The following is a 25,473-nucleotide window of genomic DNA, read 5'->3' as shown; positions in this document are numbered from 1 at the left end:
ATGGGCTTTTAAAGTGTTTTGGTCATGTACAGATAATTATTGCTTTATACTGTTGCTTCGTGAAAGTATTCCTGCAGAAGTACTTTGCCTTTAAGGAGATTCAAAAAAAAGGCCTTTTGACAAGTTCAGGTTTCTGATAACTTTAAGATTATGAAACTGAGTTGACTAAGAATTTCCAGAACAGGGGGAAAACTGGATTCAAGCAGAACAAGTGTCAATTACATGGACCTGAATAAACTGATGAGGATGACTGTAATTATTATGACTTTTGTTTGAAACATTGCCGGTTCTTTTTTGTTTTTCTAGATTTAAAGAAATCTTCTCTTTTACTCATAAGCTATCAACAATTTGGTAATATCTTTGTGAACAAAGGTGTAACAATTAAGCAGATCTGATCCCTCCAGAATTTGGAAACATGGTGAGGATTATTTTCATGGTAATGCAGTTTTACGTAACTTTAGTAAGAATCTATTGTTCTTGTAACAGGATACAATTGGAAGCATTGGTTATATCACATAGACTTTGACTGAAATGTCATATTTGAGAGACATACTCAACAACCAGATTGCTTTAACGGATTAAGGTGGACTTTTTGGAGCCAATACAGCTCCTTGGAAAAATTGACCTGGTCCCTGGCTTACAGTGTTCCTAGCAGCCTTATCAGGTGAGTAAGGAAGATCACTTCCTGACAGGCTCTGGAACCTCAAGATATTTGGGGCACCTCAAGAGAGGAATTCACCCAAATTTATAGACATTGAAGGCAAGGTCTGATGGTGAGTTCTTGGCATGGCTTCTTAGCCTTGAGAGGCTTTTAAAAGCTCAGTCTAAAGTTTCTTGTGAAAAAATTCCATCGAGGCAAATTTAACAAAGCCTATGTATGTGATCAATCACTATTCTTGCTGCATTTATGTAAATAATCATGCCAAGTTTCTTGAAACTAGACTTAATGTGCAAACACACTGGTCTTAAGTTGGCTATCTTTGATAGAAATGAGGATGATTGAGAGAAAAAAGATTGTTTCCATAGAAACTATTGATACAGGATTTTTTTCTCCATCAGTGCCCAAGGTTCTTGGTCAGTAGCTTCAAAGGATGAAGAAGTAGTTCAGACAGGGTGGTGAGCAACAAAGCAAGGTTTACTGAGCAATAGTGAAGTGATAGTACAAAACTCCTGAGGAAGGAGGGAACCTGAGAGGTTTGCCACCGGAGTTATTAAGTCTAGGGGTTTTTATGGGCTTGTTGGCAGCTGTTTTAATCTGATTAACCCTCCATGTGCCTGTCACCCAATCAGGTTTTTGTCATCTATCACGTGGGAAAGGGTGGAGGGTTCCTTCTAGGGTGGTGTAAAACCTTTTAAGGGTGATTTCCTCTTAGGGCAGAGACCTCTTGTCCTTGCCTGCCTTCCAACTACCCTCATCTCTATCTATCTATCTATCTATCTATCTATCTATCTATCTATCTATCCATCTATCTATTTATTTATAAAGACGTTATTTATTTATTCATGAGAGAGACACACACAGAAAGAGAGGCAGAGACACAGGGAGAGGGAGAAGCAGGCTCCATGCAGGGATCCCGACGTGGGACTCGATCCCGGGTCTCCAGGATCATGCTCTGGGCTGAAGATGGCACTAAACCGCTGAGCCACCCTGGCTGCCCCCCTCATCACTATGTAAAAAAATATGTTTTATTTATTTGAGAGAGAGAGATAGAGAGAGAGAACAAGCAGAGGTGGAAGGAGAAGGAGAAGCAGACTCCCCACTGAGGAGGAAGCCCAATTTGGGGTTTAATCATCCCAGGACCCTGGGATCATGACCTTAGCCAAAGGCAGGTGCTTAACCGACTGAGCCACCCAGGCTCCCGTCCTATCATTATAGCCGCTTTTAGATATTAGATTCTAGTGCTGTTCATTGTCTTTGGGGTTTTGGACTGGATCCTGAATCCTTCCAGTTACCTCATAGCTGGTGACAACTCTCCAAACTAACATATGCAATTTTCTCCCATCTTTTGGTCTTGAAATCACTAAAAGCAAAAGCTGCCTTTTCCCTTTAAAACTAAATGTGAACAACTTGACAGAAACGTAAGAGAAATCACCACAGTAGCTCATGCATGGACAGTCTTATTCCTGTTGCTGTGTGGCCACTCAGAAAGATCACCAGAGACATTCAAACTGCAAACTAGGAAAATCTGTCGGGCCGCCAATGCTGGCCTCCACTCCAACTGAGATGCTTCAAGCCAGACAGCAATCTTCTCAACTGACTGTCTTCAGAAGTCAGCTATTAACCAACTTTGAGGACGATAGTCTGCTTCAGTCATTAACCAACTATGTTTCTTTTGTTTCCATAGAAATGCCTCTTATTAGATACCTGATTGCTTGCACCATAGGTCTCACTTTGGAAATGCACCTGCATCACCACCTCCAGAAATGAGACACCCTGTTTAACTGAACTGACCTGTTATTAGGACTAGGAGACTGAGATGAGATGAAGCAATCTTTATGCGGAAGTTTCAGAGGTGTGACTAATGAAGAGCAAAATACTTGACCCCAAAATAGGCCACTTGGGCATGAGGATTATTTTGAGCTGAAGGCACTCAAGGCCCAGCAGACTTGGGCACCTGAGTGGTAGTTGTTTAAGCAACTGCCTTCGGCTAAGGTCATGATCTCTGGGTTCTGGGATGGAGTCCCATGTGGGCTCCCTGCTCAGTGAGCAGTCTGCTTCTCCCTCTCTCCTCCTCCTCCTCCTGCTCTTTCTCATATAAATAAATAAAATCTTAAAAAAAAAAAAGACCCAGCAGATTAAAAAAAAATTTTTTTTTTTACCTCTTCCTTAACTACCTGAATGAATTTATATAGGGGTCCTAGCCCCAAAAGAAAGCTATTACAAGAGATAGCTTCTTTTTTTAAATTTTATTTATTTATTTATTTATTTATGATAGTCACACAGAGAGACAGAGAGGCAGAGACACAGACAGAGGGAGATGCAGGCTCCATGCACTGGGAGCCCGACGTGGGATTCGATCCCAGGTCTCCAGGATTGTGCCCTGGGCCAAAGGCAGGCGCCAAACCGCTGCGCCACCCAGGGATCCCCAAGAGATAGCTTCTTATTGGAATGACCTCTCTGTATGGCAGGACAAACATCTAATTCCAGGCAGGACAAATATCTAATTCCAAACATCTCTTTTTGTTCTATGACTTACCTTCCTCCCATTTGAAACCCCAGGCCGCTATCCCATTCCTTAGCTCTGGATGGCTTATACAGCTCAATGACCCAAATTGTCCTTGGGTCTCATGTTCTTATGGAGCTTCTATATATACATAATTAAATTTGTTTTTGTCCTGTTAATTTTCCATATATCAATTTACCAACCAAAGAATCAAGGTTGGGTGAAAATTTTCTTCTCCTCAACATTAGCCTCAGGGATCTCATAAGATCCATGTTACAAGTAGAGGTCCTCAAGTCTCACCCCAGAGGTGTGGTTGAAGGTAAACAAGATTGCTGGACCCCCAGCTCAGGGATGTCAAAGCAAGGTGAAGGCTCCCCTGTTTTGAGTAGTGACGTTACAGGATTTTTTCATTTGGTGTCCACGGTTCTTAGTCAAGCCACTTCAAAGAATGAAGAGGTAGACCAAAGAGTGGTGGGCAGCAAAGCAAAATTTACTGATTGATAGCAAAGTGATGATACTAAGTTCCCAAAGAGGGAGGGGACCAGAAACAGTTACTATCAGAGTTTCTAAGTCTAGGGGTTCTTATGGGCTTGTTGTAGAGCTGTTTTAATCTGATTGACTCTCCCTGTACCTGTCACCCAATCAGGTTTTTGTCATCTATCTATCACATGGGAAAGGGTGGAGGGTTCCTTCCATAGTGGTGTAGAATCCTTTTAAGGGTGGTTTCCCTTGAGGGTGGGGTCCTTGGTCCCTGCCTGCCTTTCTTCCAAGCATCCTTCCTCAGTGAGACCCAAACTCTCAACTGCTCAAGTTTGATGTTTGACTCTTTCTCAGGTTCCAATAATTGTTTATGAAACTGTTCAAACTGTTCACTTTAAAAGTCAGAAGTTACTTACCATAAAATACATCTATTGTTCCCCCCTGTTTTAGCTGAGGTGAAATTCATTTAAATTTAAGTAAGAACTACAGTTTTCTGTGCACCTTTTAAAATAACAGTTCTGTGAATGCTCTTTTCTTCTGCAGATTATGCTAAAGCCAGTTTCCTCTCTAAATGAACAGTTCTAACACGTGAATTCAAAATACAACAAGCCTACGTCACCAGCTGCCCTGAGTGAACAGGAACTAAGTGCAGCTGGCGCTTTGTGGCTTTTCTGGTTTTCTTTCCTTTTTTCTCCTCTTCAGACGGTTGCTATTGAATACTGTTTTTTTTTATTATTATTATTATTATTAAAGAGGATTTTTTTTTAAAACAAATCCTTTTGCTTTGAACCAAAAAAAAAAAATTAAATTAAAAAGTTGAAAGCAGGCGTGCCTGGGTGGCTCAGTGGTTGAGCATCTGCCTTTGGTTCAGGTCATGATTTTGGGATCCTGGGATCGAGTCCTGCATTAGGCTCCCTATGGGGAGCTTGCTTCTCCCTCTACCTATATCTGTGCCTCTCTATGTCTCTCATGAATAAATAAAGTCCTTTAAAAAAAAAAAGTTGAAAACAGGGGTGCCTGAGTGGCTCAGGTGGTTAAACCTATGCCTTAGGCTCAGGTCATGATCCCAGAGTCCTTGGATCAGTCCAGTATTGGGCTTTCTGCTCAGTGGGAGTCTGCTTCTCTCTCTCTCTCTCTCTCTCTCTCCCTCTGTCCCTCCCCACCACTCATTTTTCCCCCTCCTCTCTCTCAATAAATAAATACAATTTTTTAAAAAGCTGAAAACTTTCAAAAAGAATGAAGTTTCTCTTTTCAGAGCACAGGATAATCCATTTGTCTCAATGTCTGAAAAAGTTTCCCTCACAGTAGAAAGTATTTAATTCTCACTGCTTCTCTATTTTCTCATCTGCCCTGCCTTATGAGGAGAGGAAGAATTCTTTCCCTCTTTTATCTTTGTTCCTCATTAAAACAACATGAAAAAAATTTAAAAAAGATATTTTCTATTTATATCAGTATTCTCGGAAATGCCACCAGCTGGATATTCTTGTCTGGAATATGCCTTAAAAAGTGTGGATGGTCTAGAAAAAAATGTATAATTAGTAGAGGAAGTTAAAAAACATCTGTTGAATGAAATATTGTCTCAGAATTATTTCCAAATTGTCTGATATTCCTTTTTTATAGACCATTCATATACAATGGAAGAAAGTCAACAAAACAGGGTCAAAGTTCAACTACAAGAAGAATAAACTTAGGAATTGTAAGAATTAATCAAAATCTGTGAAAATTATTGGTATTATCTTCTACCAAATATTGTTCAAAATAAGAGGCTTGTCTTGAAAACTGGCTTTGCTGCAGAGATTCTCATTATATTCCTCATAAGAAATGCTTTATGCACATGAATTCTGTCCAATGGTAGCTTTCCTTTGATCATAAAACAAGAGATGAGAATGTATGGAAATAGTTGGACTTATCTATGATCCAGTTAGAAGTTTCTAACTGTTGCTTTTCCCATATGAAATGGAAATGTAAATAAGTGACATAAAGCTTTTCAAAATTCTGACATGAAAGTAATTGTATTAAAAAGATGTCGGTGGTAGAGTGTGTTCAAAGTTAAGCTCTTATCTGTAACAGATAAAACAGATTGAAAAACAAATCTATAGTATAATTCTGTGGTCTTCCTGCCTATTGCCCAGCTTAGTGAGACATAGATCCTACTGAGTGAACAAAAAAGTCGCCTGATACTTACTGTTTCTAGGCTGTTGAGTTTCTGAAGGAGGAAGTAGATTAGTCAACTGTGTCATCTGTGAGTGGCAAGACTATGACACTGACAACTGATAATTTGTATGCTTCATCAAATGACAGTGTGCATAGTGTCATTTAATAATTTTAGGAGATAAAATGCTTTACATTATCTTTTTGACAAAGTTTTGTTGTCTTCCTTGATTGATGACTTCAAAGTAGTTGCTCAAAATGAAAGAAATGAAAATATATTATGGAAATGAATTTAGTTTTCCATTGTAGCCTGTAAAGTAATAGAGTCTGTATCACTGGTTCTGAACCAAGGGTGATTTTGTCACCTGGGAGACATTTTACACCTTCAGGAGACATTTTTGATTGTCACGACTGAGCAGGGGGTAGTGAGAGGTCAGGGATATGGTCAACATGCTACAATGCATAGGGCAGCCTCCCACAACAAAACATTATCCAGCTCCTGTGTCTGCAGTGCTGAGATTGAGAGACTTTATTTTATATGAATTACCGGAGTGAACAAATTACCTAACATGCACATGATATAATCCTAAAGTATTTTTTCCATTCACATTGTAGATTTTACTACAATGTTTTTATACATATTTTTAAGAGTTCTGTTATCAAACACATAAAACAATTACTCATGCTATACCCAGTTTGAACCTGGAGGATATAATTATATTTTTAAAGACACGAAAGAGACATATTTCTTCTTCTGCTTGTGTGTTAGAGCAATTTACCTTTTACTACTCATTCAAAAACCCCAAAATAGAGGCCATCTTCAAACCTGAGAATAAGTTTAATGCAAATTTCAGTAAAAAAATAAGTTCTATTTTACATTGAAATTATCCCCACTGTCGACATTATTATAATCCATATTATATTGAGTTATTTAAAAAATTTTTTTTTAATTATTTATGATAGTCATGCAGAGAGAGAGAGAGGCAGAGACATAGGCAGAGGGAGAAGCAGGCTCCATGCACAGGGAGCGTGACGTGGGATTCGATCCCGGGTCTCCAGGATCACGCCCTGGGCCAAAGGCAGGCGCCAAAACCGCTGCGCCACCCAGGGATCCCCTATATTGAGTTATTAAATAGTAGCACCTCTTGGGGGACCTGGGTGGCTCAGTGCTGAGCATCTGTCTTTGGCTCAGGTCTGTGATCCTGGGGTCCTGGGATCAAGTCCTGTTTCAGGTTCCCCACAGGGCTCCTGCTTCTCCCTCTGCCTATGTCTCCGCCTCTTTCTCTGTGTCTCTCACGAATAAAAATATAAAATCTTAAAAAAATTAAAATAAATAGTAACACCCCTAGGTTTCCTTCATCTTTTTGGCGTACAAGAAGAGAATGGGGTATGAAGTATCATGCAAGCAATGGAAATCTGTATTTCGTTTGTATTCCAATTTTGAAAATTCTCTTTCCTTCCATTCCTCCCACTGAGACAGAGAACAGGAAAAAGGAGAATTAGCAGAAGACTGGAAAGAAGAATGCAGTTCACCCAGGTTAGAGATGTGATGTGGTCCCACAGCACATAATACTAGGAAACCAATTTCAAAGAATTCAGCTAATAAATACACAGTCCCTTGGTCTCCATTTGAAACTAGAATATATATATATGTACATGCATCTTTTACCAAGCTGGATGTAGAGATGACATCATGCATCAATAAACAGTGAAGTAAACTACAGTGATTCTGAGCCTCCTTCACCACAATTATTGAATACCAGTTCTCTCCTACAACTCATTCTCAAATTATTTCTGAGCTCTTCAGAGAGGCACTTGCATACAACCACCATATGGCCCCTCATTTCCTCCTCCATCCTGTGTTTCTCTTCCTCGTTGGTATTTCCTGTCTTCACCCATCCCAGGCAGCCTCCCTCTTGAGGGCACTTCTCAGGAGTTTGACAGGGATACTGCTAAGGGGGTTGTCTCTGGATTCTCTTAAAACTGCCTCTCCCAAATGTGCTGGAATTGTGGATTTGGTTCTGAGCAGGCTTACAGAAAATGCCCCTCTTTCCAATTTCTTGCATCCTTTTGACACCCAGGCCCTTACAAAATATTTTTGAACATAGAGATTTATGATGCCCTTTCTTTGTAAAAACAGCTTCTTCTATTCTGAATTTACTACAAGCAACTCCTAAAACTAACAAAACCCCAACTTTTTCACTGGGTACAAGCAAAAGTCCAGACACCATGCATTGCTAGTCCCACTCATCACTGGACAATTCCCTTTTCTCACTGGCTCAAAAGAATAATATGCAGCCCTTGCTTAACCTACTAGGTCACATTCCTAAGCCAGAATATTTATTTTCTGCACTTAAATTAATGATGACAGTATTGATGGAATAGATGAATATTTTCTGTACATTTCTGTAACTGAAGGGCTATTCTGGAGAAACAGAAGGGCCATTCTAGAAATCAAAAAAAAAAAATAGTGTGTTCCAAAATCATAGAAAAGTCAATGGCTTTACAGAAAACTAATTGTGATATTTAGAAACAGTTTTCCCCAACTCTTTGGCATTCAGTTTCAGCCAACTCATGCTGTTAAATGAGGGGGCAAAAAACTTTTTTAATAAAAAGGAAATGGGGGGATCCCTGGGTGGCTCAGTGGTTTAGCACCTGCCTTTGGCCCAGGGTGTGATCCTGGAGACCCGGGATTGAGTCCCACGTCAGGCTCCTTGCATGGAGCCTGCTTCACTCACTGCCTGTGTTCTCTGCCTGCCTCTCTCTGTGTGTCTCTCATGATAAATAAAATATCTTTAAAAAAAATTAAAAGGAAATGGAGTAAAAAGTAAATAGGACATGATATCATTAGCCAAGATTAATGTAGCAACAAAGAATTTTGATTAACCTAGAACTTTTGGAGAATTTAGATCATTTGAGACTTTTACTTTAGGTTGCACTGAAGAATTCAAGCTTTTCTGATTACTTCCACATTCATATCTCCAGCATGACCACTCTCCTAAATAGCACACTCACGTGTCCAATGGCCAACTCACTGTCTCCACTACTGAGATGTCTAAGAGGAATCTCAAAGTTCCGTGTTGAGAACTGAACTCTTGATGTGTGTCTCCACCACCACCTCGTCTGTCTCTCTCACACTTCCTTGTCTAAGTTCACAGCAACTCCGATTTTCTGTTCCTCAGGCCACAAATCTTGGAACCATTCTTCATTCCTCTTGAAGTTTTTCTTTCTCCCTCCATAAAATCCATCACTAATCTTGTCAATTTCATCTTTAAGGTGCATCCAGAGTCTGGAACTTCTCGCCACCTCCACAAACACTGTCCTTGGACCAAACCACCATCTCGCCTCTCACCTGGATTATTGGAATAGCCTGCTAGCCAGCCTATGGCTTTCATTTTGGGTCCCAAACTAATTCCAGCAGGGATGCTGTAAGTTAGATTGCTTAAAACCCTCCAGTGATGTGCTATTTCTCTCAAAGTTCTTAGGTTCTCAAAGTTCTCAAAGTTCTTAGGACTAGAAAACCCTCCAGAATATGTTCCCCTACTTTCCTATTTGACCTGACCTTGTCTCCTGCCAAAGTTAGCTTCATGATTGTGTGGCCTGTGTAATCACACAAGGTCCTGTGCTCAGAAGGTGTGGGTGCACGGTTTAAGTCTGTGCTACAGCTATTTTGAAATTCTTAATAATTTTGAACAAAGAGCTCCACATTTTCATGCCGCATGGGGCCCCACAATGAATGTAACCGGTCCTTTCTTCTCTTCTCTTCTTCTCACTTGCATCCCTCAAGCTGCTCCAACACACTGCTGTGAACATTCCGTGCCCTCTCTCCTCAGAGCCTTTGCATTTTTTTGTTCCCTCTGCTTGGCTCTCTTTTCCCCAAAGGGCTTCTATGACTTTGCCTTCAACTGCAACAAGTCTTTGTGCTAAGGTTGGTTTTTTAGTGAGACTTACTCTGACCACACCAGACTGTCCTCCTTTTTCTCAGCTCAGATGGATTTGTTCTCATTATACTCAGGACCTCCTTACATCTCTAACATTTTGTTATGTTAATCGTCTATTATCTCTATTTCTTCTCAAATATAATCAGCTTCATGAAAGCAAGGATCTTTGTTTCTTCACTGTTGTGCACTATGTGCCTGATACACAATAGTTACTTAATATATATTTGCCGAATGAATGAATAAGCACTGAGGATTATTAGAGTTAAAGACATAATCTTTGCAGGTAAATATGTAGAATATGGAATAATAAGCTTCATATACATAGAATGAAGCTTTACAGAATGTGACTCATTTCATTCACAAATCTTTTTTGTGGTGTCTATACGTAACCTGTTTTGCTCTAATTCAAAGAGGAACATGCCCGTTTTCTCCACTTAAGTGTGAGAAAATTCCGGTTTATGTAAACTCAGTCAACTTTAGGCCAGTTTTGAAATGCAACATATTTTGTGCAAAGGTGCAGTGATGACTTTGTAACAGAAATATAAAATCTTGGTAAATTGGGATTGCTCACTGAAAACAAAGAAATAAAATAATGCTCCTCTGTTTCTCACATGCCTCTCCCACCACCAAATAGATATGTGTAAGGATACAAGAACTACTTGGTGGTAGAACTGAAACCTCTTGGTGGTAATGGTTGAGTCTGGACAGAACTGGAGGCAGAAATGACAGCCAGATCTGACTTAGCTTTACTGAGTTTCACTTCCCTGAAGTGTGGCCTTAAAACTGTGGCTCTCTTCATCCCTGTCTCTTCACAGGATGTTGCAGGTAGTACATCGACACATCTTGTCCTGTGTTGAGCTCTTGCACAGATGTTTGTCTTTAAACAGACAGCAGGTCTCAGATCTTTCTCTCTGGATGTTATTTGTTTTTCCCTTGAATTATGTTATGAGTTTTACTCTTTGAACCTTTACTATTAGGTGATCTTGTTTCCCATTTTACTGAGAAAATAGAGGCAAGTAGAGGAGAATTTCTCATCTACTCAACCCCTGGCCTCTGTACCCACATATTCTACTTTCTCTGCTGTTACCATGGAGGAATTGCCCTTGGGGATGGCCAGGGCTAACTCTCCCCATTCCAGAAGGATATTCCTTCAGAAATTCTCTTCTCTCTGTAATTTTCTCTCTTTTAACCTGACCTTTCTAATCCGTATGTACATATGGATTAAGTGAATTTTCTTTTCCCTTTAAAAAACATCGCGTCTCTTCATCTCATTACCCCCTTTCAAACACTGTCCAAATTTTTCTCTTTTCTAATTCCTCTCTACTTTATTTCCATTTTATTCAGAGTCAACCTTTGCTTCCAATAGTCCACAGAAACTGCCTTTGTCTATGTCACTATGATCTTCTGTCATCGAAACCAAGATCTATGCTCAATCCTCTTCTTACCTGAACTATGAGTAAAATCAGACATAGTTGATTATCACTTCCTCCTTGAAATATTTTTTCACTTGTCTTCCAGGACAAGTCTGGTTTTCCTTTCACTTTGTAGACCATTTCTTTTCATTTTCTATTGCTGGTTCCTCTTTAACTCCTGACTTGATTTTGGAGTGATCCAAATCTCAGTCCTCAAATCTCTCTTTTGTTCTGATTTAATTCCTGAGTCATCTCATTCATCCTTATGGTTTTAATACCATTCATTTGCTATAAATTCCCTAATTTCTCTTTCTCTTGGTTCTTTCTTCCCTTTAACTTGAATGTTTAGTAGGTATCTCAAAATTAGGATTTCCATATTTCCCATCACTCTTAACTTGCTCTTGTCAAATTCTTTCTGAACTCCATGGACACATAAAAATTCCATTTTGTAGATGCTCAGACCATAATCTTTGGAATCAATCTTGATGCCTCTCACATCTAGTCTGTACTACATCCTGATAACTTTGTCTTGAAATTATTCAGAATCTGGTTCCTTCTCACCATTTCCACTGACACCAACCTGCTCTAAGCCATCATTATCCTGTGTTTGGGTTAAAGCAATAACCTCTTAACAAACCTTCCTTTTTTTTTATCCTTCATCTCATCCCTCACCTTTAGTCTATTCTCAGTATAGCAGCCAGAGTGAGCCTTTAAAAAAAAAGTTGATCATTTACTCCTCTGTTCAAAATCCTTCATTGACTTTGTATTTTACTCAGAGCAAAGCGAAAGTCTCTAGGATGCCCTGCAAGGCTTTAAGCAGCCCGACCATGTATAATCTCTCCAACTTTATGTCTTTCTTGAGTACTTCATGCCAGTGACACTTCTTCCTTGACTATACCTCTTGCACATTCTCTTTGCACAAATTATTTCCCCTGGTTAAATGAATATTTCTTTAATATCTGGATGACTTGTTCCTTTCTTTTAGATTTTGTTTGTCTCATGGCTTTTCAGTGAAGTTTTCCTTGACTATCATGTTTATATTGCAACGCTTCAAAACACTTTATTTTCCTTCCCTGCCATATTCTCACCAACAGCAATTATAATCATCTAACATTCTTTATTTTTACTTCTTACTTTTAAAACATTGTCTGCTTACACTAGAGTATAATTTCCACGAGAGCAGGTATTTTTGTCTTTGTCCACTGCCATTTCCCTGGTGCCTGGAAGGAGCCTATCACATAGTAGCTGTTCAATATATATTTGTTTAATAAATAAATGGATATATTTTGTACCTATTTGATTATATATGTATAATTACAGTCTTTGACAAGTAAAGGGAAGAAGTTACAGTTCCTATTTTAGGTAACTGAGAGAAGAGGAGATTAAACAAAGTGGGATAAAATTATTTTTAGTTTCTTTTTTAAAATGAGAAACTACTTTAGAATATATGTCAACCACTTATTCAGTCCTGCATAGCATTTTCCTACTACTCTTTTATCTAATTTTGTTTTTGTCTTTTCTTTGTTTCTCTCTGGGGTTAGCCATATTATGTGACATGTTTAATAAAACTTTTATGACAGTTATTTTTAGTTCAAGAGTTTGAGCAATCTCTACACCCAATGTGGGGCTCAAACTCATAATCCTGAGATCAAGAGTCACATGCTTTATCGACTAAAACAACCTGGTGTCCCTTTAGCTCAAGAGTTTGTATAGGCCAGTAGCAACTCTTCAGTATTGGGCACCCAAAGGCCCCAGGCTGAAGAGGGAGACATTCTGATTCTGCTCTCACTCAGCATTTGAAATATGAATGAAAGATAAAAAGGTAGAAAAATCCTTGGTGTTGTTTAACAACCTGCTTTTCTAAGATTGAATTTTCCCAAATGTGCAAATACCCAAATTTTCAGATATATTAGTCTAATTATCCTTTCCAAACATGAAAATGATAAATCAGAAGAAAAAAAACCCAAAAGCAAAACTTAGAGGAATTCATGACTGATCCATATGTCTCCTGTAATCTCCTGTGGTATATCTGAGTTAGCATGATTCTATACATTTGTGCGTATGTGTGTGTGTGTGTATTTCTGTGCATATGTCCAGTTTTTAAATACACTTGAAGCTGCTCAAGAGAAGGGGATTGTCCTTGAGAAATCCCCAGTATTTGTCTTTGAAGCTCAGCATCTGCCTCTGTCATCTCATGATTCTCCTGAACCTTGGCCAGAAGTAAATGGCACAGAGGTCTTGTGCAAGTGACTAATGGTGAGAATCTTTTAGTTCCTGGATTTTTTTTTTAAGGACAATTAACCTGATATTTTTGGATGACCTTTTTTTTTTTTTTTTTTTTTTTAAAGAACATCTATACTCCTTTTAAGGTATGTGAGGAAACCTGGATTCATTATGTTGTCATTCAGTGAGTCCTCCAAAATTTTACTGAGCAAACCTCATAGTATCTTCTGAAAACTCTAGAGGAAAGACAATAAATGGCCCCTGTAAGTTCTCAGTTTTCTGCAGAAACTGTGTATATTGGTCATGTGGAGATAAATCAAGTGATTTGGCCTTGATCTTTTCCTACCTTGGTTTTGTGATCCCAGGCTGACTACCACATGTGTGAATACTAATCATTTGCTTTGTGTGTGTGTGTGTGGCTTCTTTATATTTGTTTGGTTTCTTAGGCTCTTTGACTCTTCGTGCCTTCAGATTTATTGATAATATTTTATTAATTTATAGGTCAAAATGTGCTACTTAGTGTTGATGTTTAGTTACTATTGATGGAAGTTACACTTGCATTTGTATGTAAGGCATATAGAAGTCCATAGAAGTAGACTCCAGAACCTTCTATTATCACTAGCCAGGTGTGTAGGAATTCTGCTGGGGATTTTATAAAATCAAGAGGATTCACTGAGATTGACAACATCTATATTATAAGTCACTCATAATTTACTAAATAAATGATTCACCCACATTCAATTAGTAATTTATTTTATTCAAAAATATTTATTAGTTCTCATCATGTTTTGGAAATTGTTCTAGACACTGAAAGTATAGCAGAAAACAAAACAGACAAGTCCCTGCCTTCATGAAGCCTATATTCAAGGGGAGATCGTGGGGCAGACACATAGAAAAATAAATAATATAATGCCTAATAGTGACATATGAGCCAAGAGTTTTATTTATTTTTATTTTTTTTAAAGATTTTATTTATTTATTCACGAGAGACAGAGAGAGAGGGAGAGACACAGGCAGAGGGAGAAGCAGGCTCCATGCAGGGAGCCCGACATGGGACTTGATCCCAGGACTCGAGGATCACGCCCTGGGTTGAAGGTGGTGCTAAACCACCGAGCCACTGGGATGCCCCAAGCCAAGAGTTATAAAAAAGTATAGGACAGGGATGACTGGGTGGTTCAGTCAGTTAAGCATCAACTCTTGATTTTAGCTCAGGTCATGATCTCGTGGTCATGAGTTCGAGCCTCAAGTTGGGGTCCATGCTGGCTGGGTCAGTCAGTTAAGCATCTGACTCTTAATTTCAGCTTAGTTCATGAGATTGAGCTCTGCACTGGGCTCCACACTGAGCGTGAAGCCTGCTTAAGATTCTCTCTCTCATCCCCTCCATCCCTCCTTCCCTCTTTCTCTCAAATAAAATTTAAAAAAATTAAAAAAATAAAAACCCTGTTAGGTATCTAAGAGAAAAGACTGAATAGAGTTGGATGCAGGAGTCTGGACTTAAGGAGAGAAGTGAGAGCTGGAGATATAAACTTGGAGGACATTAGCACATAAATGGGACTTGATTAGAACACCTACAAAGTGGAGATTGAGAAGAACCTCAGTATGAGAAATTGGAAAGGAGATGATCCAGTAAAGAAGCAAGGGACAGGAGTGGGGAGTGGAATCTCTTAGAACCAAGTGAAAATATAAGTATTTTCATAAGGAGGTCTGTATGAGTTAAATGCAGCTGATACGAGAAGGAATGATAATTAACCACTGGAACTTGAAATATGAAGATCCTTAGATCACTAGCAGGGTGTGGTAACATGTTTAAGTTTCTGAAAGATTCCTTTTCTTTTTCATCCTGATTCTCTATTGTCTGTTAATATTTTCCTGTCTTTCCCAGTAGTCAAAATCCTATGTACATCGAAGTTGCAATCATTTTTTTTTCTTTATTTCCTAATTAAATGTTAGGGCTTCTGGCTCTCATGTCATTGCTCAAAATTCAGATTTTAGGCAGTTTATCCATGGTCACACTTTCAAACATTTTTTTAAAGATTTTACTTATTTATTTGAGAGAGAGAGATAGAGAGCACACAAGCAGGAGGGGCAAAGGGAGAGGGAGAGAGGGAATCTCAAGGAGTTTCCATGCTGAGCAGATAGCCCAAAATGGGGTTCAATCCCAGGACTCTGACATCATAACCTGAGCTGAAACCAAGAGTCAGATGCTTAACCAGCTGCGCCACCGAGCCCCCCCCCCCCGCCCCGCCACTTTCAAACATTTTTTTTTACTGTTCATCTTCTGTGGTCCATGTGTTAAAAATTGTAGATAACTTTTGAAAAGCAAATTTGGTTTGTCTTTCCATAGCAATGTCCTAAGTATTCTACTTCGAATTTCTTATTATGACCACTTGCCAGTATTGTTCCAACTATGCGCTTGTTACTTGGAATCTTAATGTTTCAGAAGTACTGATTTCTCTAGTAGTAGATAAATCCCTTAGTGTATCAGCAGTGTTCCAGCTAAATTAGTGATGTGAATATTATTTCCCAGGGAAAGTTTCTCTGCCCTCCTCTTCTTTCCCAGTGTTTCAGATAGCACCTTGCCTACGTAATCACTGGTTATTCAGTGGGAAAGATGAAACATTGTAGTTCTTCAAATGTTGAAGAGGGAAACACATTTAGAAAGGGCAAAAGGTCAATGAGTTTGAGTAAGGGGAAACTACTATTTTTACAAGCACCTTCTCACTAACTGCTTGGCATATAGAAGGAGGAAGAATCCGGAGAATTCTGTATTTTGGTTGATAGTTGGTAGAACTTTGAGGATTGGGGGATTTATAGCTCATGTTGTATTTCTGTCTGGGAACTTTTGGGACACTGAAATCAGAACAAAGATATTCATTTTTTTTTCTTGGCTGGAATTTTTGAGAAATGAGAATTCTTTTCAGTATATGATGAAAGAGAAAAAACCCAGCCATGGCTATGAGCATGAATTCTACCAGAAGTGACAATGCCAGTGGCACATTGGTCGTTCTGATTTAACCAGCTCAGCTGATATTTTGAACACTTAATCTGTACTTAGCACTGTGTGAGACCTTCTTTATTAATTTTCTCACTTAATTTTCCTAAAAGTCCATTAAGTAGATATTACTAAAAACATCAGATAGAGGAAAGTTCTAGTACCAAGCATGTTTAAGTGATTTTATTAAAGACACACAAGAAGTTAATGATGGAGTCCAAACTTTCTGAATTCAAAGCCTCTGTCTAACATTCTGATAACATAAGTGCTAGATATATAGATAAACATACACAGCCAACCACTGCACAGTCTGATAAATATGGCTCTGAGCCCATTGTTTTGAACCAGTGGGAGGAACAGGTAAAGACTTTTTGAAAAGGCCACAGGAGTATATTTTCTGCTGAGTCTTAACAGGAGATAATGGCATTTCTGACTTTTGGAGAAACGTGAGAAAAGGCATAAAATCACAAAAATGATGACTTTTGTTGTTGTATGTAATAAACCAACTATTGAACACCATTCCAAAGTAGAATATCAAGTCTCTGTAATTAAATAAACCATTCATACTCTTTGGAATTGGATATATGTTGGTAATGATGGAAATTGGTAGTGGCACACCTACCTAGAGGCTTACTGGAACAATCATCAGCAGAAAAGCAGTTGGAGACATGCCTAAGAGCTCCTCAAAATCCTGGAGTATTAAGTTACTTAGAGGACCAAGAGTAGAATATGGAGAAAGAGGGAAGGCAGTGGGGCAGGTTGTCTTCTCATCAATTCTACAGTTGCTTGTTAACATCTGTTTTGTCACTATTGATTGATTTTATAATATAACATCTAAAAGGTGATATTATTTGAGACTTGAGGTCAAATCAGCAAGATTAATTAACATAGGAAAGAGTAAGAGCGTTGCGGTTCTTGGAGATCATAAAATCCACTCCAAACCAAGTCCAAACTGACCTCGGAGATTAAAATGAGAAAGAAACATTGGGGGGGGGGTTCCTTAGTAAAGTATCTCAGTCTAAGCTTCAATTTGGGAAGCAGGGAAAGATAATGGTATTTCAGTAATGTTTAATACTGAACCAAAGGGGGACACCTGGGTGGTTCAGCGGTTAAGCATCTGCATTTGGCTCAGGGCGTGATCCTGGATTCAGGGGATCGAGTCCTGCATCAGGCTCCCTGCATGTAGCCTGCTTCTCTCTCTGCCTATGTCTCTGCCTCTCTCTTTGTCTCTCTCTCTTTCTATCTCTCATGAATAAATAAATAAAATCTTAAAAACTACTGAACCAAAGGGGCACCCAGCTAGCTCAGTCAGAAGAGCATACAACTCTTGATCTCAGGATCCTTAGTTTGAGTCCCACATTGGGTGTAGAGATTACAAAAACAAAAACAAAACAAAACAAACAACAACAACAACAACAACAACAACAAAAAACACCTACTGAGCCACAGCCTGCCTTCTCTGGTACAAAATTTAGCATATCTCCTTTCCAAGACTATAACTGCCTCAAGGGTAAACAATTCTGACTTCAAAAGTGACGTTTTATTTATGTTTGGTGGAAATTGGAGAATAGGTCTCAAGAGATAGGCAGAATTTTTAGATGATGAGTTCACAGTGATCCAGATCCCCTTTCCTGGATCAGTTTTTCCTGTGGGATTTGAGATGCAGCCTTAGCACCCCTGTGCTCTGTCCATTTGGGTTTTTCTCTACACTCCTCTATTTTGCAGGCTGTCTGTTAAAGATGTTTGGCAAGGCTCTGTTCCACAAATATTCCCCAAATACTGATTAGAATTTCTAAAATGTCACTTGGCCCTTGAGCTAAATGTCCTAGCCTTGTTTCTTGAATCTCATATAATTCCACTTTCACGGCATATCATAGGAAGGCATCCATCCACTTACTGTGGCTGAGATGCTGGCATTTCCCTTGATCACCAATGCCTGAGCTCCTCAGCCATTTTGGGTGACATCTCTTCTGGAGTGTATCCTAATAAAATATTGTGTTAATTATCTTTCAAGTATATAAGTCTTATCACCCAGACTGTGTTGTGAGATCTTTGTGTCAGAAGACACAAATGTCTGTTTTGATATCTTATGCAATACCTAGCTTCATGCCTGGTCCAGCAATTTTCACATTCTACTGCCCATCAAAGTCACCTGAGGTAATTGTTACAACTGCATATTCCAAGGTCCCTCCCTAAGATATTGTAATTTAGTGATTCCAGGAAGGAGCCTCAGAATATATCTTTTTTAAAACCAATTATCTCTGGGGATAATGGTTACACTTTGGAAAACACTAGAGTCGTCAGTAAGAGCTCAAAAGACACAATATGGAGTGATCATTGATGCCCAGGGAGTAGAGAGATGAAAAAGCAAAGAAACTTGAGAAGTGTGACTTAATTTTGTTTCCTGTAAAAATTACTGGTTCTTTTAGTTGTATGTGCTGTTATACGTGGTAAAGTTCGAAATGTTCCTCAGTACAAAGTCACTCATTCACATAGTTAACACACCTCTTCACTCTCACCCCCATTTGCTTGATTCACTCTTTCCTATCTTTCAAATTTTGGCTAAAATATCACTTCCTCAGAGACTTTTCCTAACGTCTTTAAGGACTTTCGGAGACCTGTCCTTCTCTCAGCCGTTGCATTATTGTACACCTATTTCAGTTGTAATAGACGCACAAATACACACACAAAAACACAAGACACACAAATATATGTGGTGTGTGCGTGCATTCACTTATATTATTGTCTGTCTGACTCTATTTAATCAGTAACCCGCATCCAATGTCTAACACCATTCTTAGCATCTTGTAAGTTTTGGCGACATTTAATAAATAAATAAAGGAATGAATGACAGATCCACTTGGACATCCATATGTTATATTGATGAATTTTTTTAAAATACTGATTATGGAAAAAACAACAAAGCTTTTGAAAATTCATGTTGTTTTTTAGTTTGTTGAATCATGTTCTTTCATTTGGTTACTCTATAATTATCCCTTATGTGCAGATGAAAAGGTTGAGATCTGGAAAACTATTCCTGAATATCACAGGTAGCAAGTGGCAGCGTCTGCACATCTTCTCTCTCCAAGTTCTGCCTGAATTTTTTTTATGGTATGTTGTACATACAAGGTAATCAATCTTGCTATAGCAGGATAGTCTATGCTTCTTTAGAATCAAGGAAAGGAGCTCATGATTGTTACTTCACAAACCCTACATTTATGGAACTATGTTTTTGGAAGATTTATAATACATATTTTTTTTCTTGTTTATTTAAGACTGCATTTTGGCGCTGCTGACATTAGGCTGCCCTGAGTAGTGCTTCTGTTGAAAAAGCAGTTATAGGAGACTCTTTTAAGGAAAAGAAAATTCCTTCCTTTCTCCTATGTACCTAGAGTTATGTGGACAGAGTTTAATCTTTGGATGGAAAAGTAGAACAGAATGAGAGGACAAGCTCAGAGTGAATTAATATTTCTGTTAGCTTGCAGGCTGTAGGAAAGATTTCTTACTGACATTTCCCTAAGGCTATTGGCTAGGTACATACTTTCGGTGGTGATGTGGGTTTTCTCATATTCATCTCTGATGTGTGTATGAGCAAAATGACCAATTCCTTCTTCACAACTGAAAGAATCAGCATTCAGATAGCATTGTTAACCTCTGTCAAGTCATTTATCAAATTATTCTACACATGCACTATGATTAGTTTTGAAACAGAATAGTTTTATAGGTTGTTTAAGAAGGTCTCTTAGAGAACTAAAATTTCCAATTACGATAATTTCAGCATATTTTATGGCCCCAACTAAGGATTCTTGATTAAGGAGTGCCTGGGTGGTTCAGTTAAGCTTTGGACTTTTGATTTTGGCTCAGGTCATGATTTCAGGGTAATGGGATTGAGCCCCACATCAGGCTCTGTGCTCAGCAGGGAGTCTTCTTGAGATTCTCTCCCTCTCCCTCTGCCCCTCTTTTTGCTTGTGGTCTCTCTTTTTCTCAAATAAATAAATCTTAAATAAAGAATTCTTGATTAAAATATTTAATAAAACACAATGTTACTAAAGCCTATATTAAGCTTTCTGTTTTGAGTTTTGTTTTATAAATTTTATTTTTTAGAAAAAAAATTTTGGCATGGTCATCAGAAAATGAGTAGGGGTCTTTGATCTACTATAGTAGTCTACATTAAAAATAAGATTGCAAATCAATATTATAGGTTACAGTACTTTGTTAAGTATGGATTTCATTTCTCTTCAGATGGTTCCATGTTGAATTTTATAGTCTAACAAGGTTATATGCTAAATTCATGTGATCTAACATTAAATCCAAGAAAGAGTATTCTGATGCCTACCTGTTTTTGTTTTTGTTTTTGTTTTGTTTTTAGCGGATAAGGATAAGAATTAAAGAAATTATCCCGGAACAAACTTACTAAGTTCTGACCAGATCAGAAAAGATGACATACTCAAATTTAACCTTCTTCTTAGGTGCACTAGGGTCTCTGGTCATGCAAATAGGAACTCCAGTGCATGACCCCACTAATTTCTGACCGGATGTCTGGCAATCCTTTCAGAACTATAAAATTGACCTCATTAAATTAAACAGTTAAGAGGAAAAGTTTGGTTGATACTAATCACATTCAGGTGAAGAGTTGAGCTAGTCAGGCAGCTACCTGATTACTTATGTGATGTTGCAATATCTATGTAATAATTCAAAAATGAAGTGTCAGGTCACTGAGTTCTCTAATTTTCATACTAGGAAAAATGAACCTTTGTTTTATCCTTGCCAAAAGAACCAATTCCAAGAATGGATATTGGACATACTCGTCCTTGCTTACATTGATCCATTTTGGTTTAGTATGTACATAGGAAATGGCCCAGTGCAAAAATAGGCCACTCCACCAGCTCTGAAGCCACTCAGTGGAGAGCCACTCTGGGTAGGTAGTTCAGTGCACTGAAGTTCTGAATATAAATAACATATCCTAGAGCACTATTTACTGGGTACTAGGTGGGGTTTATTATCTACGTTTTTAAACCCGTGCCAAGAATTTGAATGTTACAAGGAATCGCAGAGGGAAACAAAGTAAAACATGAATTCTGAAATGTGGGGAACAATTTTTAACTTGAGAACCAGAAAATTCCCAAACAGTGAAGATGTTCCGGTCTGTGAATGTAACAGATTTAATTTTAATATTGACTGGCATATAATCTAAACTCATAGGAAGTTTCTTCACAGTTTACTAAATATACATGGAACTAACGATTTAAAGAATATATTCATTTGAAGAAATGCCATGTTTTGAGCCTAATGGGGTTCTCACACCTCTTCCAATATACCTGGTCCTTGCTCTGACTCCTGGTCTGTACCCTGCACATAAGCTCCAGGTTTATTAAATCACTGGGCTGATGAACAACATTCAATGGCTCAACATTATCTATGTAAGGAGTTCTGAACTCCTTGGGGTGCATTCAAGCTCTTCCTAGTCTGATTTCAACCTGCATTCTCAACACTGGCTCTCCTCTTCTCCCAGCGTACCCCTACACAGCCAAATGAATGCAAACCCTGTTTTTAAACTTCCCTAAAACTTTCCTACACCTGTGCCTTTGTTCCACTCCCCTTGTTCCCTTATAGCACCTCATTCTTCATTTTATCTTTCCCAAAGCTCACATTAAGTACAATTTTTTTTCCTAGATTGCTTTAGCTCATAGCTACTGTTATCTAACTATTTATGTATCTCTGACTATCAGCATTAGTCATTTGGCAAGACATTGTGTGCTACTTCATTTTGCTTCCCCTTTGTTAACATGATTAAAGTTTCCTCCCCCAACTGGATTGCAAATCCCTTGAGAAACAGAAGCATATTTTACATGTCATTTTGTCTCTCCAGCATCTACAAGAGTACTACTCAAATAGTAGGCAATCAGAATATAATTTTATCTGGAATCCTTTTGGGAGTCTAATTTAAATAAAAATTGCTGAATCATTTTCCCCCAACTGCCATATGATTGTAATTTTTGATCCGAGATTCTGTTTGTTTAAGCTCAGCATCTTTGACTTTGTCCTAAACTTTAATGTATAGAATTGGCATAAGAGGTCAATTGAAACGTGTCCTAAATTAATGTGGGTGACCTAAGTTCCTTTGCCGCCTCTTGTACAAGTTTTGTATGTTGCATCAAGAAAAGCAAATGATTGCTGAAATGAGTAATACAGAGCTCCACTGGTTAGTCAATCTTCCTATTCCGGAAGCAGAGACTTCCACGCAAGGCTCATTTACATCCGCACCCTGCAAAAGGAAGCTTTGGGCAGTGTCTGTAGTCTCTGTTCAACATGCGTGTCCCACACAACCACATAGTCCTTATAAAACCACCTATATCCGTTCTCAGACACCATGTCTCGCCGTTGTGTTAATCATTACTGACAGCTGCACTTTTTTGGTGATGTGAAATGTGGTGGGTATGAAGTAAAGAGAATGCCACTTTAAAGAGAATCATCTCCAAACAACTTTTATATGCCATCAAAAAGAGTTATATTTGTCCCCCCAAAAAGAGTTATTTTGTTAAATACCTATGCCCTTTCTTAAGACTTGGGAGTTCTTGGAAGGCAGAAACCATTTCTTACTTATTTCTTTATCATCTCCAGCACAGGGCCTGAAAGATTGGAGGTGTTCAGTGAATGTTTACTGGATAAATGTCTGAAGAAGAAATAAAGGGATAGAGTTGGTGTATGGGGAAGGTGGAGGAAGTTGGCAGCAGTCCCACAATCAGTGAATCAATTGCCAAATGTTTGCCAGGCTCCTGTTTGTGAGCTGTGAACTTCAGAGTACAAAGGGAAATATGAAGGGATAGTCTCATTAAAGCTCACTTTTTTACCCGGTTTAAGATGAAAACAAGTGGAAAGAGAAAATAAGAGGAAAAGAATTGTTTATTCTCCCCTAATTCCTTCACTAAGTGCAGACCTACTAAGCTGTATGGAAGATGCTATGAATGCTCATTTCTTCACTTTACCCATTATTGTAGAAAGCACAAACAAGTGTTTGTTTAGCCTTCTTAATGTTTAAAAAAAAAACAGAAACATTTTACATCGGTATTGAGATATATATCTGTTCTTGAAAAATATCTAGCAACAGTGGGTTAGGGTTTCTGCACAGCAGTACTTGTCTGAAACTGAACAGCCTCAACTGTTAAACAGGGCACACAGGCACTATTGCAGGCTGTCGCTGTATGTATTTAAAGCACATAGAACTATACAACCATAGTTTGCATTACAACATGGGTTGTTTCAGAATTCTTGATTAAGTTCAGAATTGGAGAGTAACATTAATTTTTAAATAAGCTCTATCTACTTTTGGGGAGATCTAAGGGAAAAGACATTGAATTTGGAGTTGTTTTTTAAACTGAATTTGCCACTGCTTAGCTGTGTTTATATCTTTACACATTCTGGAAATTATTCACTTCATTTGTTAAATGAAGTCACTTGATGGTCACTAAGGCTGCTTTAGGTTTTACCATTTTCTGATTCTTTAGTTAACTATCCAAAGGAAGTAGAGTATAAGGCAGGAAAGAAAGCTGTGGGGAGAGAGAAGGAGAGGTTTGCATACAGGAAGCAAACTGACATTGAGTCCCTATTTCCTAGCTACTTTTTTTGCATTATCTCTTTTCATCCTCACCAATACATCATGAGGTATTTGTAATATCCCCCAGTTGTGGGTGAAAAACAAGGATTTGGAGTTAAAGAACACACTGTAGAGGCAGAAAGTGTGTTCTGTTTTTTTTTTTTTTTATCTTAAACTTAGGATGCTTCCAACTGGCCCTGTTGATTTCGGTGACTTTTCTTCTTAGAAAATAAGATTGGTGATATAATAAATATACATCAACTCTGAACTACAGAGTTAGATTTAGAATACTGTGAAATTTTAAGTGATATACAATGGCTCCTGGGTGGCTCATTCGGTTAAGCATCTGCCTTCAGCTCAGGTCATAATCCCAGGGTCGTGGAATCGAGTCCAACATCAGGCTCTCTGCTTAGGAGAGCTTAGGAAGTCTGCTTCTCCTTCTGCCCTTCCCTGCACTCATGCGGATTCTCTCTCTCTCTCTCCCCCCCCCCCAAAAATAAATAAATAAATAAATAAAATCTTAAAAAAATGATATAACAAATATAAAGCACCTGGCTTGAAACCAAGTACATAATAGACGATAAATATAAATCTCATTCCTTTTCGATAGCCTTCATAAAAAAATCATTGCATTTGCATAATTGGGTGAATTCATAACATTGGACACTTAATGATTGAAAAAGATAATTAGAATAAAATGGGAATTCTTTCCTTTATAGATAGTAAAATATCCACCCATAGCCATATGTATGTTTTTACAAGAATCTAACTATACACATATACCCCTTTGAACTGAGTTGTAAGCATAGTTTACTTAAGTAATCTAGTTGCTATTTCCTAGTTGTCCACAGGAATCAAACCAGTTCATATGTATATCAGCAGGAATTACTGTAACAAAGAAAATTTAATGTAAGTAAATCTTGGCATAGTGGTTGCTGAATGCATTTATAAAGGGCAATATAACAAATCTCTTTTGTTTCCAAGGTGCTAACACAGACTGAAATAATAAACTTTTCTGTTCTTGGAAACTAGGAATGTTTTCGGGAATCCTGGAGGGGGAAAAAAAAATCTCTGTCAGCTGATCAAGCCCAAACTATTGTCAAATAGAATTAACTCAAATAACTCCAGCCCTAATTCTATCACTTAGCTTATTTTGGGAAGTATGAAACATATATTTTTACTTCACACTGGTAAGCATATAGCCAAAACATGAATTAATTATTAGTGATTAAGGGAAATAGAAAAAGAAAAAAAAAGTTTTCTGTTTCAGAATAATGAATAAACTTAAATTGATGATAGGCTCTGGAAGGAAAAGGCCAGTAGAAAAGATTATTTTAATTGGTTTGATGTTGAGTGTGTGGTCTTACTTCTGTACTGAGAAGGGTCTGAACCAGCCCATGAGCCAGGCTACCTGCCTTTGGATGTTGGGAAAGCAGTGGTGTGATGAGTGCCAGTCAGCTGCTTGCTTTACACTGAAAGGAGTCTGTGCAGAGTAAATTAAAAAAAAAAAAAAAAA

The sequence above is a fragment of the Nyctereutes procyonoides genome, unplaced genomic scaffold (assembly GCF_905146905.1).
Source record: "Nyctereutes procyonoides isolate TBG_1078 unplaced genomic scaffold, NYPRO_anot_genome, whole genome shotgun sequence".
NCBI classification, from domain to species: Eukaryota; Metazoa; Chordata; class Mammalia; order Carnivora; family Canidae; genus Nyctereutes; species Nyctereutes procyonoides.
This window is presented reverse-complemented; position numbering follows the sequence as displayed.